Source organism: Telmatherina bonti (assembly GCF_933228915.1).
Source record: "Telmatherina bonti genome assembly, chromosome: 10".
Taxonomy (NCBI): domain Eukaryota; kingdom Metazoa; phylum Chordata; class Actinopteri; order Atheriniformes; family Telmatherinidae; genus Telmatherina; species Telmatherina bonti.
The window spans coordinates 29,986,798-30,004,206 of record NC_136628.1 but is presented as its reverse complement, the minus strand read 5'-3'; positions in this window follow the sequence as shown (position 1 = coordinate 30,004,206).

Below are 17,409 nucleotides of genomic sequence, written 5' to 3'. Positions count from 1 at the left end.
TGTTAAAATGTGACTTTTTTCTTTTTTTTTTTTACACTAAAAGCTACATCTTTGTTTGAAAACCACACATTTATAGCTGTATTTAGGTAAAATGTGCCAAATGAAAATAAAACTTGAAATTGTTAGATATGTAATGTTATATTTGTATTGGTGAGGTAACTTCAGAAAGATGGGTAATTTATTACAACCTAATGAAGTCTTACACAGTTATAACAGCAATATTACCCATAGTCACAATAATGTTCACATAAACAGATCTGTTATAGGCAAATATTGGTATCTCCAGATATTAAAATTTCAGATATCTGATCGGAACTCCCAAAAAGTGGATCGGTGCATACCTAGTATATTTAATGTGACACACCTTTAGTTTTATTTTAGCTTTATTGATATGAATGAAATGTAGTTTAGTCGAGATGTTTTCTTGTCATTCACAAACCACAACCACTCTTGTGGTGTTTCTGGGCTATATAAATCTATAACTCGATGTAAGATTAAAATACCAATCAATAATCTGAACAGTAATTATATGAAAAGTGTCATTTGTCAGTTACTTCTTTGTCTTTACTAAATGTAAGCAGACAGTGTGCACTCACATGAAAGACATGTTATTAATTTGCTACCACAAGGTGGCGCTCAAAGATCGTAATTGAACACTTAGTTGCCTAAGCATCACACCGAACAGTTCTGTTCCTTTCATTAATCTGGTCCAGCAGCATCACACACTTTATTACTTGTCAAATAATTCACATTAACAGATAACTGCACCTCTGCTTTTCACACAAGGTAGGTTCTACCAAACTTTGAAGCTAACATGTTTTTTTTTTTGTTTGTTTTTTTTTTTTTACCCTTTTTTGTGTGTGTGTGTAATGACTAGATGACATCTTCCAGATTTGTGATCAAACCCGATTGTGGGGAAACACTTATTAAACCCCCTTGTTTTCCAAACAAATGTACCTTTAATTGTACAAGACATTAGAAATTATCTTAAATTTTATGAATAAGGCTGATCAAATATTTTTCCTGTGACTGTAACCTTTGGTTACACTGGACTTGCTATGCTAAAATTAATGACAGTGACACAAATTTAAACAAAAAAAAGAAAAACTATTAATTGTTGTTAGGAATGCAGCCTTCCTCAGCAGATAGAGTAAATCCCCTTTACCTGCATATAATTTAGGACCCTTGCAACCTGTCTTGAACATGATGAATATTTAAACCTAGTGGGTGGTCCTGCTGCTTGTGTCCAGTAAACCTTCATCTTTTGACCCTTAAGGGTGTTGGCTGGTGCGTACCTTCTCATCCGATGGATTCACTGGCTGCAAACTTCTGTGAACTTGAGAAGGTTTCTGTTGCATGCATGTTAAGTGTTTGTGATGAATCCGGTCATTTTCAGAGGCAGATAGCACACTCTTCTTCTCCGTTAAGCAATTAATGTTAAATTGAAATGTGACTCCTTAATCAGTATCTGCAGAGCGTCGTCGTCCTCAGAGGGAAATTATAAAAGTGTCTGAAACTGAAAATCCATTTGAAAACATTTCACTTAGTGACATTTCTTTTTCTTCAGTGTCTGTGTGAATTCAAATGACTGTGTACAGATCATATCCAGCTCAGCCCCTCTGGATCAGAGCACGTTTTTCTTGGACAGGATCCCCTTCTTTGTCTACACACTGTCCACAGGCTGCGAGCTGCACAGCATACTAACATGCTGTGCCATTTGCCTGCTGCGAAGCTCTGGGTGACCTTTGTTTTTTTCCTGTCATGGACAAGCCATGCTGGCACTTTGCAAATGACCTCATCATGCAATCATACCCTTGTTTCTCTTTATAGCCACATTTCTTCTCAAATACCAAAACTCTTCTTTATGTAAGACAGAACTGAGCGAAGGACATGACCTGATGGTTTTCATCGAGGTCATAATGACTGACATAAGCTTCCTGCTGCATTGACTGTGTCAAGGGTCAGTGGACCCTCATAGTCTAATGAGCCTTTCCTTATTAATGCCATTAGCTAAATGTAGCCTTAACAAATAGAATACCATCACTCAGGAAAAAAATTGACTTTTTGATCAATTTGTTTGATTAGAGTTATTGTCAGGAAAAGCTGATTGGTTGACAGATTCACCAAAATCTATTTTTAAACAAGATAAAATTAACTTTAAAACAGCTACTGCTGCATTACTGCAGTCGAAGGTGTGAAATTTAATTTTCTTATCAGAAAATTAACAAAAAAAAAAAGAATAAACTTCATGAAACATCAGAATGGACAGTACTATGAAGCACTTTGAAGAATAGTGTTTTTAATAATCTAAAAAAATACAACATAAATGGAGATTTCAACCTACAAGATGTTATCAAAGGATTTAGAAAATGTAAAGGAATCTGTGTGCACAGGACAAGGGTTAGAACCATTATTTTTAGTCTTTCTTTCATAATTGCATTAAAACAGGTGTAATTATTCATGGAAATCACTGTGTGAGCCTGATGAGCACACCTGAAAACCATTAATGGTGAGCACAGGTAAACCCTGCATCTACTAATCCAAGTTAAATCTTGCCCAACTCTCATTAGCAGAGCAATTGTTCAGCTTACTATCAGCATACAGGTCAATAACCAGTTTTAATGATTGGATGAGGGCAAATTCCTGCTCATAATGTAAAAACACAACCATATACTCATTATATCCATCCATGTTTTTAGAGGGAAGGTCTTACTGATGAATATTGTAGCTGCCACCAAATTGCTTGTGTCTTCATTCAGAAACGTTTTCTTTCTTTTAGCTTTTGCAGTTTTTAGTGTCAAATAAACTCTAATCATATTATACTACGTCCGCTAAAGGTCATCATGACAGTGAAGCGGTGACGCCTCAGTCTGAAAGCCATCTGAACGCTAACTCATCCCTTTCTCTGTTTCCTAATCTTTTGACTCTTGACTTGACACTTGACCCAAGCTGTTCTAAAACATGACACCTTCTTAAAACAGATTGGACATGCGTGTTAAAAGCCAGTACCAGAAAGTCAAGTTCGCTCTCAACACCAAATACACTCTAAACACAACAATGGAAACTGAACAAACGAGCAGGAATTCAGCTTGTATCACCTGCTTTCACACTGCTCCCATCCGCCCCTTCTGTATTTATTATTGTGTCCGTCTCACCACGTTTTCTGGCTGATGTCACTCTCTTGAAATAGGTTTTCAGTGTTTCAGCACCATTTGGCATGTGGTATTTCTGAATGGATGAAGTTTGAGTCAATTTCCTGAGGTTTCCAAGGAAAAATAAATCATCCTTTTTTTTTTTCTAATGATAGAAGAGTGTGTGGTAAAATCTGAGAATGAGGTCACTGGAAGTGCATCAGACTGTATATTCATTCACTGATGAGAGAGACTGTGTATTTTCTTATGTTACATGAAAAAACAAGGTTAAGTGGCACAATCATACAAAGTAAATTCAAGGATAAACCAAGAAATACCAGATCTCATATTATGGGACGTTAAACTTTGAAGCAAACCCTTTTGGCAAAGTTTTTCCTGTTTGCTATTTCTAACTGTGTAACACTTTTTGTAGTACCATTTACATCATGCCGAGTTCAATAAAACACTTAATGGTACTACCATTCACATATTAAAATGATAAGATGTAAGTCATGTCAGAGTTGATAAAATTATTATAGTGTAATGGTAGGAAAGGCCAATCTACCTATTTAAAATGTTGTGTTGGCCAAAATATAGGCCAGCCCTGAATTACCCACATTGCTTTCGATTAAAAAAAGGTTTAAATATTTGTACCATGACCCACGGTGGGCTCCCAGGCCTGGATATATTGTCCTTCTGTTTAAAAACATTGAAATGCATTTAATTGACTGTCCTGTTTTATACTGACTGCTGACTTTCTTAACCTAATCTGATGTAGGTGTTGGGTTTAGGTATAGATAAAGGTTGATTACCTTAAATAATAAATGTTATTTGTAATTAATGTTTACTGCAGCAAAATGTATTAAAAATAAAAACACTGAATGTGTACTCTTTTTAGCTCAAGGGTCTAGTATAGTCTTTGCATTGTCATTAAATTTATAAAATGTTATGTGTAATGTATAACATTTCTGCTGACTGCCTTACTAATTCCCAGCAAATTGTCATCTTTGTTTTTCAGATTGAAATGAATGCAGTTCAAGTTCTGCAGGTTTACCAACACCATGGAAGCTGTTCAGCTGAAACATTATCGGCCACATCATGGAGGTTCAACACGGCTTTGCAAACACAGGAAATGCTGCACTTTCAGAACCATCAGTGCTTTGAAATCACATCTTTCACGACTGCATAGGACTGTCCAACTGTTCTTTTTGTTTGAGCACAAGTTGTCTTTCATTTTTCTTATATTGATAAAAGCACAAGCTGTTTTTTTATTTGCCTTTTTATTTGATTAAGTGCTGCTAGTTTAAATAAAACTAAGGTTTTGAGGATGTATGTTGCATCTGTAATTATTTATGCATTTGATTAGAAGTGATTGAAATTAAATTATAAAGTTGAGTTACATTAACAGTGTGCAGTTTTAAATTACTCTTAAATTATTCTGATATACTAATTTAATCAAATTCAAGTGGATTTTGTGAAAGAATTTGCGTTATTACAGTGTAAAATGATAAATTATTACAACTGATTAAAGAGTTAGAGTAAGTAAGGATTAAAAGTTAAAACCATGTAGATTTTTAAATTAGTACAACTTGTGGAACAGTTACCAGAACTAAAGATGAAAAGTTATTACAATATAAAATTATAATTTAGTGGAACTTACAATTGAGTTGTAAAAAATCCTAATTTAGAGTTGAGCAAGCTCAAAAGCAAAACTTAAAATATTTAGTTTAGCTGTTCAACTTAAAATTTTATCGAAGTTTGTTGCCTTGAAATTTTAAGTTCACCCAATTTTTTCTTTTTTTACAGTGTGTGTGTCGACTCTATTTAACTCTTGCAGAGTACAGAGCAGAAACACATCTCTTCCAGGAGTGTGTATACATTTTTAAATTGATCTTAATGGCTCATCCACCGTTGCCATCAAGAAAATTCGATAGATCGTTTGTTTTTCTGGTGGTGAGAGAGAAGAAAAATGAGTGTTGTTTTTTTAAAATTTTCTTTTATGGAGTTTTAAAGTTAAAAACATGATTATTCATTCATTCTTTCATTTTCCTAACCGCTTAATCCAATTCAGAATTCAAAATTAATTCAATTTTAGGTTAATTGGGTACTCTAAATTGCCCCTGGGAGTGAGTGCAGCGTGAGTGGTTGTTTGTCTCTGTGTGGCCCTGCGATGGACTGGCGAGCTGTCCAGGGTGTACCCTGCCTTTTGCCCAGACTGCTGGGATAGGCTCCAGCTTCCCCGCAACCCTGAAAAACATGATAAATGTTTAAATATTATGTTATTTGAATGAATCAGAGTGATTATTAGATAGACTTTGACTGACGTCTTGACAATAGGCTCTATGTAGTTGTGTTTCTACTGGGATTTTTACAGCTGAAACACATGATTATCTGTTTACTGATATCATCAGCAGACAGCTTCGACATAAACCAACTAGTTTTGTTGGGTTGGGTTGAGATGGATGTTCAAAAGAAAAACATTCTGACTAAATCTTGTTTTGTGTGTGTGTATGTGTGTGTGTGTTTGGGGAAAAACATGGATGTAAATGCAGGTAGGTGTGACCCCATCACAAAGTTGTCTCTGTTATTCCACAAATATTCACTTCAGGATTAAAAAGCCCCGCAATACGAAACAAAAAACCTTTTTTTTTTTTTTTTCCAAACACGATTGAGTCCTCAGGTATGAGTAAACATCTGTAGTCACGTACTAATTCTTTAAAGGGGTGCTATTATGGTATTTCAAGTTTTCTGAGCTTTCTACAGTGTTACAGTGTTGAATCCTCATCAGACATGTGAACGGCACTGTTTTTTATCACCTAAACGCATGTTTGAGTTTGAGTTTGAGTTCCAGCACTCTCTCCGTTCGGTTTCCATAGCGACGAAAAATGCGTGGTTTTAGAGAGTTTTTTCTACTTGGAAATCCTTGTGACTTCCCGGGGGATAAGGTTCGGTGATTGGTTACCTTCTACTGGTTAACAAGGTCATGTACAACTACATCAGGCGGGTGGAAAACGTTGGATAAAGTTATTTTCAACGATGGCTGGTGAGTTTACCAAAGAGAGACATCCTGCTGCATTCGTTGCTGTGGGTTGCTGTTTTCCACTTCTTTTTCAGGGTCTGATTCAGGTTCCAACATGTAGGGCTGTATGCTATGTGTTGACATTGCATTTTGTTTTTTTATTGAGTTCATATGAGCCTAATCCTTCTGTTTATGAGATGTTACAATGACGGCGAAAGCAGGTGTGGTGCGCGCTCCCGATGTAGTGCAGTGGCGGGAGGCGGGGCTTAATGCAGAAGAGTCTCAATCCACTCGTTTTGCCCGCAGGCTGATCTGACAGCCTACGGAGAGTCGGTCTGAAGTAAATAAAGCCATTTGTGACAATAACTCCATCAATCCCAGCCCTTCTGGGCTCAGAAATAAAAATAAATTAGCCTGAAATGCACATAATAGTTCCACTTTAAACAAGTTCAATCTTGTTGTCTAAGTGTTGATATTGCATAACTCCTGGTATCTGCAACACTGTTAATTGAGAGGCTTCACCACTGAAGTGTCACAATGACGATGAAGGAGTTCTCCAAATAGATCAGTGACATAGTGGTGAAGGAAAGCAAATCAGGGTTGGGTTAAAAAACAAACAAACAAACAAAAACAAACAACAAACTAAAAAAAGACTGACAATTACATGGTGCACCATTAAATCTTCCAAAAGGAAGGAATAGAGCAGCACAACAAACTTCCTGGAGAGGGCTGTATACTTCACCTGAACAGGAAAAGACGGACAACAATCAGAGACCATAAAGAATTAACATGTTCTTCCCGATCCAGTCGAGGTTTTTCCTCCCACCGCCAAAGACATGCATGTTAGGTTAATTGGTCACTAAATCTTCCCTTGGAGTCAGTGTGAGTGGTTGTTTGACTCTCTGTGTGGCCTTGTGATGGACTGGTGATCTGCCCAGGGTCCTTCTGAGATAAGCCACAGCTCCCCCGCAACGCTAATCTGGAATAAGATGTAGAGGAAATGTATGGATGAATAGATGGATGACAACAAAGAGACCAAACTTAACCTGAAATAGACGAAACGTTCCTGAATAGAGATTAGTGTATCTGTCAATCAGACCAATACAAATTGAACAAAACAAGAAGAACAATATTGATAATTTTGACTGACGGGCTGTGGGAGGCTGGGTAAACATTATGATGAAGGGTCTCTGGTCAGATGAGGCCTGAATTCCATGTTTTGGGCATCCCAATAGCGTAGAGGCATGACAGGGGGCAGCATCATTCTGTGGAGATGTTTTTCTCTGAGTTTTGAACTGAGGAACTGATGAATGGTGCTAAAACCTGAAAAAACACTAATTGAAAACCTATCTTGCCTTTCTTAAGACTGGGATGGATGTTGATTCATTGAGAAACTGTTGGATTTTGTAGTTTTTTTCCCTGTGGTTGGTTTGTTATCTGCTCCCGCCTTCGTTTGGTTGTGACTTCCAGACGCTGATTGATGGCTCATGCAGATTACTTGTGGATGCTGACTGCTTCCTCCTCAAAACCTGGATCTGTTCTTCAGCTGGTCTGCTTTGCCAGTGGTCAACCCAACGAGCCCATCCATCCTTTTGTCACTTTGCACAGCTACCATTACCTGCCCGGAAGGTTTTGTTTCATGCGCCTCAGGAAAAACCAACAACATCGAAACTTTCATTTCACTTTGGATCAAGTCCCAGTACTTGTATCTTCTCCAGCGGTCTCCGCCAGGGTCCCCTCCCTCCTGCGTGAGCTCTCATAGCCTCAGCAACCTTGGCTCCATCCACTTGATAAATCTCTCTTCATCTGCAATTAGACGTTTTTTGGATCCTGCCTCCTGTAGCAAACCACAACAGTCACACTTGATTGATTTAAGAGGAAATGTTTAAATGTGTTTGGATTAATGTGGTTGTTCCAGAGCTCAATAACAATCTGAGCAGATTTGAGTTGATGACTGATAAAAAATCCCAGTGGATAGATTTGCACAACTCACAGAAACGTAACTTCCGACATGCTGAAAAAACGGGGCTGAAATAAGTATAGACTTTTCATGAGGTGGTTGTTTGTGGTGGAAACCGCCACAAGTGTATAACACTTTGTACCCTAAAAATGCAGAAATCATCTTCAATGCATGCTAATATAAAGTCACAAAGCCAAAATATGAAGAAAATACCCAAAGGGTGAATAATCTTGCCTGTCCTTGTTCACAGTACAAACACAATATCTTGGAATAATTTATTAAAAGGGCTTTAGATGGGCTTTTGAATAATTCAACAATAAAAATCTATATTTAATTATGAGAAATGCTGAAATTAACTCACGTGTGATCTAGCACTCTTGTTGAAAACCAGTTGCACACACGCAATTATTGTGTTTGTTTTGTTGATGCGGATCGTTTGTCTTGAGGTTTTTTGTTGTGTGTGCATGTGTGTGTGTACATACTGTACATCATGCCACTTACCCTTCTGCTTTCATTCATGGCTCTATTGCCATTCATAGCCTTAGCATACGTGCTACTCTGTACTCTCAAACCATTCACAAAGCTGCTTCCGTGACCCTTTTTCACGTGTGGATAAATGCAGATGTTATCATCCACGCACACACAGGCACATGCATAACTAGCCTTTGGAGGATTCTCTGAATCAGCTTATGCTGCAGTGGAAGCATCACTGCTAAATATGGAAGCATTCGAGCCAAAAATAGCAACTAAAATCAAGCAACATCATTCAGTCTTTGCCAACTCAGGCATAAGCTCATGTTTAATTCAGAAAACTCTGGTATTCATAACTCAGACTTGCTTCACCCTCGACACTGAACCCACTGCGGCACATTAACGAGCACATTGCAGTAACACTATGCTACTGTCAATTTATATTACATTCTTGTTAGTAAGCATGCAAATCAAATTAATCCCTCATCGCTTTGGGGACCTCACTGGAACCGCTTTAAATGAAGCCACTGCATCAAAGTGATTACTCCTGTAAGACTGGCGAAAGGATAATGACATCTTCTGGTGCTGTAGATTCAAGGAGAGCTGGCCTGATCATTACTGCTATTCGTGCCTTCTTGAACTGCTCAAGTTGGCTTCATTGACGTTGCCCAGCCCAGCATGAAGCACATCTTGTATTTATTCCACATGGACAGACAGCAGAGAGGAGGAGGGCATCTCATGCCTGCTTCAGAACATGTGTCAGCTCCTTTACTGATTTTGAAGCACATGCATTTATGCAGAATCTGACAGCTGGAGGTTCGTTGGCTCCTCATGGCTGAGCGTCCATTCCCACATGATTTACAAAGGGCATCTCAGGAGACCGGGCAATGGAGGAACACTCATGGTTGTTCAAAGTATGAAACAAATCTTGTGTACAATAAATTGGAGATATATTTTAATATTTTATTGTGTGGATTCTAGGGGTGGGAAATCAAATAAAAAAAAAAAAAAAATCCTCATTTTTTTGCTTCACAACTTTAAAATAGATTTTTTTTGTTTAAAAAAAATCTATTTTTTTTCAAAAAAATAAAAATAATCCTTTTTTGAAAAATTTGTAATTTTTATTATTTATTTATTTTTATCTTTTTACTTGTCTTCTTGGATAAAATAGCAGCAGAATGATGGTCAGGCCACTGTGTTGTTTTCCCCTAAATTAAATGAAGAAAAATAACTAGCAAAAACTATTTTGTTCTTTTTTTTTTAGTCTATATCTGCAATCTTGAAAAATCGTGAGTATCGCAATTTAAATTCAACTGAATCGAAAAAATCCTAATCAAATCAAATTGGGATGAAAGCATATCGTCACAGCCCCAGTGGACTGGATTAGCTTTAGCTGAATCCCACCTGATGCCTCTTCAGCAACCTTTTCATCACCACAACCCTGTGATTATCCACATTCACAACATTAAACAAGTTAGCCCGCACAGATACCTGAATGTTTTGTTAACTCATTAACCTGGAGGATTAATGACGGCAGCCTCTGTTGCTGACCGATACAAAGGTTGCACTTTTTGCACAGACAAGAATTCATCGTGGGAACAAAAATGTCCTGTTATTATTCTACGAGACTGTTTTAGTAAGCCCTGTAAGATACAGCAAAGGAGCTGTGTCCGACAAGACTTCCCATGATCAGGCTGCTGTCAAACCCTGTCAATCACAACAAAACAGAGTCTACTAATGTAAAACAAAGTCTACCAATCCAGTGAGCACAGTCAAGAATATGCCAAGTTTTTGCCATTTATCATAATTATGTTAACACTGAACTCAAGGTAGATCTGTCTGAGCTTTAACTCACTATGCTTTAGTATTGATTATGCAACATAAATGTTATGGTTGATAGACAATAAAAAAAACAAAATAAAAAAACAAAAACAAATAGGCGTTTAACACTTATGTGTGTCTCAGGAGAGAAAAAACTTAACTTTCCCCTCAATAAGCAAGGTTGCTCTTCCATGTACACAGATGCTATCCTGACAACTGTTTACCTTCCTGTGGAAAGTTTAGTTTGAACAATTCAGGACACACCATGTGATAACCTTGTTTGTTTAATTCTGTGTGGATTTCTCACTTTTTACAACCACAGATGATAATGTATTTTATTTAACATGTACATAAAAACAGCCACATCAAAGCACAGAAATATAACTGTTGCGATAGAGTAAAAAAAAAAAAAATTAAGCCACAATAAATGTGTTTTACAGGGCCTTCTATATTAAATATTCTTGATCAAGGGTGTAAATATGGTCAAAATTCCAATTCCAAAAACACCGGGACGCTGTAAATAAAATCAGAATGCAATGATTTCCAAGTATTATGAACACATATTTAATTTCCAATGAATTTAGACATGATATCAGAGGCTGAAACTTGGAAACTTTACCTTTTTATAGAAAATATGAGCTCATATTAAAACTGATGGCAGCAACACATCAGAGGTTGAAATGTTAGGATGACTGTCTGCGTTCATGGGACAAGCCTGAAGATCAAAAATGGATGTGTGTGATCTTCATGTTCTCAAGTTGAGCTCAGGTTGATGCTGGGTTTAAGCAACACGGTGAATATAATTTGCTGTGCCATCCACAAGAGCAGGTTAGAGCTCTATAATAACACAATCCAGAAAAGCAGCTGTAACGGTGGCGGTGAAGGTGTGGACCCAAACACAGAGATGAGCAAACTGGGATGGAGATTTAAGACTGATTTAATCCAAACAAAAGAACTCAGGGGGCAAACACAATGATCCAGCAACTCAAGACAAACACTGAGGGGTATAAATACACAGAACACAACGAGGCACAGGTGAAACAAATTAACTGAATGAACCCAGGTGAACTACTGAACACAGAAAAAGGTAAAACAGGAAGAACCTACAAAATAAAAACAGGAAACCAGGAATAAAAGAACAGAAAAACATAACATGACAGCTGCAGCCTTCTCTGGACCACAGATCAGTAAAAATGGTCTGAGGCGAAGTAGAAAACGCATAAATCAAAATCTTAAACTTGTTTTGGAAACCATAGATGCCCTACAGACTGGCATAGAGCGGTCCTACAGCTTGTTATTGGTGGACTGTTCCAAATCTGCATCTCTGATGCACAGGTGTCAAACTCCAAACCTATAGGGCCGGTATCCTGCAGGTTTTTGTTGTCTCCATGCTCCAACACACCTCACATGTTCATAATTAGGTTGGCAAGAAGCTGCTGGGTCCATTTGATTTGAATCAGCTGTGTTGAAAGAGGGAAACAACAAAAACCTGCCGGATACCGGCACTCAAGGACTGGAGTTTGACGGTTGCATTAGTGTCTGTAGTGTGGGAAGCTTCCACATATCTGAAGGCTCCATCAATGCTGAAAAGTGCATAGAGAGCAACATCTATTTTCATCCAGGCAACATCTCTTTCAGCAAGACAATGCTAAGTTTTTCGAACTTAAGAAGCTTATTTTATTTGTTGTTTATTGACAACCAATATTTGTTCTTTTAAAAACAATCCTTTCTTTAGTTAAAAAAAATAAATTAAAAAAGTTGAAAATGGGACATAATTTGCTGGAGATGCTAAAACTCCAGCAACTGGTCTCCTCCCTTCTCAGATGTTTACACATAGCTGTTAAAAGAAGAAGGGATGTTACACAATGCTAGACATCAGTCTGTTTAAACTTCTTGTATTAAACTCTAAATGAGCTATTTCCCTTCAGAAAGGTTAAAAGCTTATTTCAACATCTAATCATGAAAATGAGATTCTGTTTTTCTTTACAGAGTCTAAATGTATGTTTGATTGTGGTAATTATTTCTCATTTGGCTGTTCACATGTTTCTGTGTCTTAGTGGCGTAGTGTCTCACTGTCGTTTTCCTCCTAATGACAGTGGCTGCACACACGCGCTCCTCCCCTCCTGAAGTCAAGCTCCGTTGAAACAAAAAAGCTATTTTTTTGCCTTTTCCCCTCAATTGCACTAACAGCCTGAAAAGTCAATTGTAGTTCTTCATTCTTTGTTACTCTGCCTAATCCGCTCAAGTTCAGTCCTGTTTGTTGAAAGAAAAATGTGCCACTCGAGCCAGTGCATGACTTGTATGTCAGTTTGTATCTTTGTCTTCACGTTGTGCAGTGTGCACAAGAAGGGTTTGCTGTTGTCATGTGGGTTTTATTCTTGCAGAACATAAACATCACACGCTGGGTGAAATGAAAATTATTCCGGAAAGACAGACAAAACTAATTTACATTAAAAAAAATGTCTCATCTGCTGCATTCAAATGCAAAAAAATATATCTTTTAATAATTGTTGCTCTTGCTCTGGTGAAGGTGAGGGTGTTCAGTGTGAGGTGGGCTGCAAAAGTTGGTGGGTGCCAACAAGGAGAGGTGAGACATCCACAGTGGAGGTGTGATCAGGGAAATTGGTGAGATGTTTCAGTTTCATGTGTTTTTTTTTCTACAGACGTTCATTTCTGTCTGCAAACACATCCTTTACTTCAACCTTTATTTGCTCTGTACAGCTTCAATAAGTCTGACCACAGTAATGTCTTTGTTTCAATGTTCTGTCACTGCTTCGAGCTCAGTCAGGGAAACTTTTGTGACTCTTCTATTTAAATTAAAATATTTGGTAAAGGACACCATGAATTGTGGTTGTTGACTTAAAAAGCCATTACATATAATTGTGTTTGTTGCTGCAACATAAATCTATTATGTTCTAATTCTGTAATGAGTTGCAGGCAATGTGCAGACCTCATTTATGCTCAAAACCATTTTGAGCTTTTTAATTTCAGACTTTTCATGTTTCTAAATAGTTGGTGATCTATTTTCTGTCCATAAAAGCTGTGCTATTTTGTCATTGTTTGCTTGCATGACTGATTTATAGGATAAGGAAAGGATAACCTTCATGATTTTTGTGAGGTTTAAGAAAAAATCTGTCGTGCAACCCATTCGTTTCCCCTGTTAAGATTCATACAGGTGTGTTGTGATCCTGTTCCCTGGTGGGCGTGTCTGGCATCCTGGCACCTGGATCAGCACCTGATCGGCATCTTGGCAATCAGCAGCAGCACTATTTAAGATCTGCCCAGCCTGCTGTTCATCGCCAGATAGTTGAACGCCTTTGGTACAACTCTCGGCCTGAAGGATTCTTCCCAGTGTGATTTCCTGATCGTTAACCTGTGTGTTTTTTCCCCGTCAGAGATCCTGCCTGCATGCCCGATTGCTGCCCTGCCTGCCTGCCTGCCTGCCTGCCTGCCTGCCTGCCCGCCCGCCTGCCTGCCCGCCTCTCTGTCCGCCAGGTTTACCTCCCCGCTTGTCCGCCTGCCGACTAACCTATCTTCCGCATCCACCTGGGAAAGAAACCGAAATCAGAAGGAGGCAAATAAAGCATTGTTTGAAACTCCAAGCCGAGTCCGCATATGAATCCCCCGCACTTGACGTCAACCTAACAAGGTGAGTCAAACTCATTTTCTCAATATGAACACATCTAAACAGGGGTGTTTGATTTAATGCAAAATGTAACCTGTGAGGTTGAAATTTAAATGCACTGAAATGAAATGGGAATTTCTTCTTTAGGAGCTGAATACATTTTGAATCAGCATTTTGAATGCCCTGAAATAGCATGCTCACATTAAAAAAAAGGGGATGACCTGAACAATACTGCTTTGAAATTGAGAACAAGCTGACATTTTAAGCTTCACATCCTCCAGCGGCTGTTTTTCGACATAATTTACCCCGAGTGTTGAATAAAGCTTGTCCTCTGTGAGTTGAAGTGGCAAAGTGCAAATGGAAATTCCAGTGCTTGCTAGAATGGCTCCCCTTTTCCTGTCTACGCCCCAGTGTTTCCTGCCTGCTGCATGACTAGGTGTGTTGACTTTTAGATTGGAGCATCTAACATTGGGGTACATAGTTGTCTGACTGTGGGAAAGGGTGTTGGTCCCTCTGGGTTGTTCACCAATCAAACACTAATCCTCCACTTTGAGCTTCCTTTGGCTCCTTTATAATCATCTACCCTTCAATCTGAAGACATGTCAGATAAAGTGCAGCCTGTTTGAGAGCAGCTCTGTCTAATGAAAGACCTCAGTACCATCTCCAGTCTTTAGTCACAATTGCAGTGTGCAATTTCTTTTTTGCTTCCTTGTCATAGACATGTCCATTTGCGCTAATAGCTGCTATGTTAGCTTACTCCTCAATGTTTGTAAAGAGAGAGCCTTTAGGTAAGGACTTCCTTACTTCCTGTGAGGGTAAATATTATGTTTTCTTTTTCTTTAGACTGCATCCACAGCATGGATGGAGGCTTGTGTCTGTGATGTGTCAGTGCGTCTGTAAACCACTCAGGGTACCACAAGATTACTTTTACAAACTGAGCCTCACACAGGCCAGCCTGAGTGAACCTGAACAATACAGTAGTTCATTCATGGATCAACTACTGCCTTCTCTCTTTGCGATAATAATCAAGTCTTTGTAAGCCTCTACAAAGACGAGCACAGGAGGAACTAAATGCGATCTGGTTCCCAAAAGTAGTGTTTATTTCAAAATGAAATAGTTGGAATACCTTCGACCCGACTCGTCCTTGTGCGTCTTCAGTTCAGCAGAGCAGATGAGGGTAATAAAAGGCTGGCTAGTTAATTAAGGACTGGAGAGAATGAAAACATAGTTGCTTTAAATTGTGGATTTATTCATGGGTACATACCAGTATGTGTTGTCATTTTAAGCAAAACTAGTAGACAGAACATTTTAGACAATAAAAGCAAATGTTAATGCTGCAAATCACTGGGGATCATGTTTCCATTAGATGCCAGGATTGCTTTTAAACTATAGCAACTTCAAAGAAAACCATTATAGTTCAGTCCATCCATTCGTTCATCTTTTAGCCCTTATCAAAGGTTGGATAAGTTAAAGCAACGAAACCAAGAATTCTCCCCAAAACCACCTGTTCCAGCTTGTCCAGGGAAGCCTGAGATGTTACCAAGCGACCAGAGAAACCCTGTCTCTTCAGCCTATTCTGGGCCATCTCTATTGCTGGTGAGATGGGCTAAAACAACTCACAAGGGAGACATCAAGTAGGCAATCTAACTAGATGTGCAGTTTACCCCATCTGACTCCTCTGGATGTGGAGGAGCAGCAGCTGTACTCTGAATCTGAGTCCCCGAAACCACTCGCCAAAGATGGATCCGATTTCCTCTGACACTGGCCGTACGGGGACTGGATGACCACATAGACTGGTTGTTCCATTACCAGGATAAAGAAAACACACTGCTCCCCCTGAATCCAAGGGTCATCTATCCAATGGATATCACTAAATGGACCGAACCACAGAGGCTGAGGAGTGTGATCCATCAACCTGGTCTGCCAATCCAGAGTAACTGTCTCAGATGTCAATGGGATGTTGTAGAGATGTCAACCAAAACAGTCTCACAACATCCAAGCCTTAAAGTGGATCTGGAGCCCCACCGTCACGGGGCTTTCTAATGGGGGCAGTGATGGGAGAGTGCATCATGGACTCTGCTTAATCCTACAACTCTAATTCCAATGATGTTGTGACACTGAAATGGAAATACCAACATGACTTTAAAAATCTAAAAAAACAATTTATTCACCACAGAAAATAAAAAAACTTCTCATGTATTTAATTTTACCACTAGTTCATCAAACACTTTAGCTTGCACTTGATGGCAGCAGCATTTTTAAAGTTAGAACAGGGCCACGTCTAAGTTTTTGTTACCTTGTTTCTGGATGAATTTATCCTCTGATATATTCTATTGAGTTAACCTTCTGCTCCCCAGTTACGCCTGATTCAGTTTCTGATTTTCACACCTGCTTCTTGTTGTCTCATTAGACTTCAGTATGTCTTCTGCCTGCTTTCTTTTGTTCTTTGCTAGATCACTGTTTTTGTTTCACATTGCTCTTTGTCTCTGGTTTCAGTAAGTCCATCTGTCCTTCTGTTTTGTGCTTCCACTTGAATTTGATTGATCCTATTTAAGTTCAGTTTCTGCTTTATCCTACGTTTGCAGCACCTTTGGTTTGGTAGTCCAGCATCTGCGTCCTTGCTTCAGTTTTTGCATGGATGGATCTTGACATCGCACAGAGTGCTGCAGAGCATCCCCACTTAAAAAAAAAAAAAATAAAAAAAATAAACATACAGGAAGTGTGGTAAAAAATTACTGCATTGTTGGGAGAGGAATGACATCCATTTTCTTGCTGACATGTGATTCTTTTCTTTCTTATGATTTTTAGGTTCTGTGTTGTATTGGTGACCTGTCCAGGGTGTACCCTTGCCTAAATGATAGCTGGGATAAGCTCCAGCTCCCCCGCAACCCAAAGTTGAACAAATCGGTTCGGAAAATGAATGAATGATTTTTAGGTTTTATTGAGTGTTACAGTAGGTGATACAACTGATAACTTTTAGTATAATTTATTATACATCCATAATTGCATGTCCATTACATTCCGGGACTTACCATTGCCTTTTCTTTCAACAATGGAGGTTTTCTTTTTGGATAAAAACATTTAAAAATAAGTCTAATCATATAAAAAGCAACAGTAAAAATGATGCAGAAATGAAATGCAAGGTGGGTCCAAATCCAAACAGATTTCCTGGAATAAACTGTCCGTTAATGTGTTCCCATCATTTTTCCCAGCAACCCTTCTTGCTGTGAGGCCACGCCGCTCACCACTATGCCACCATACAGCCTGCTATCAAACTTAAAAATGAAATGTATTTCTAAGAAATCTTATATTCTGTTTGCAGATTCACTGTTTTTTCCAAGTCTCAAGAAACCTTTCCAACTAATCCAAATGGCGTAGGGGT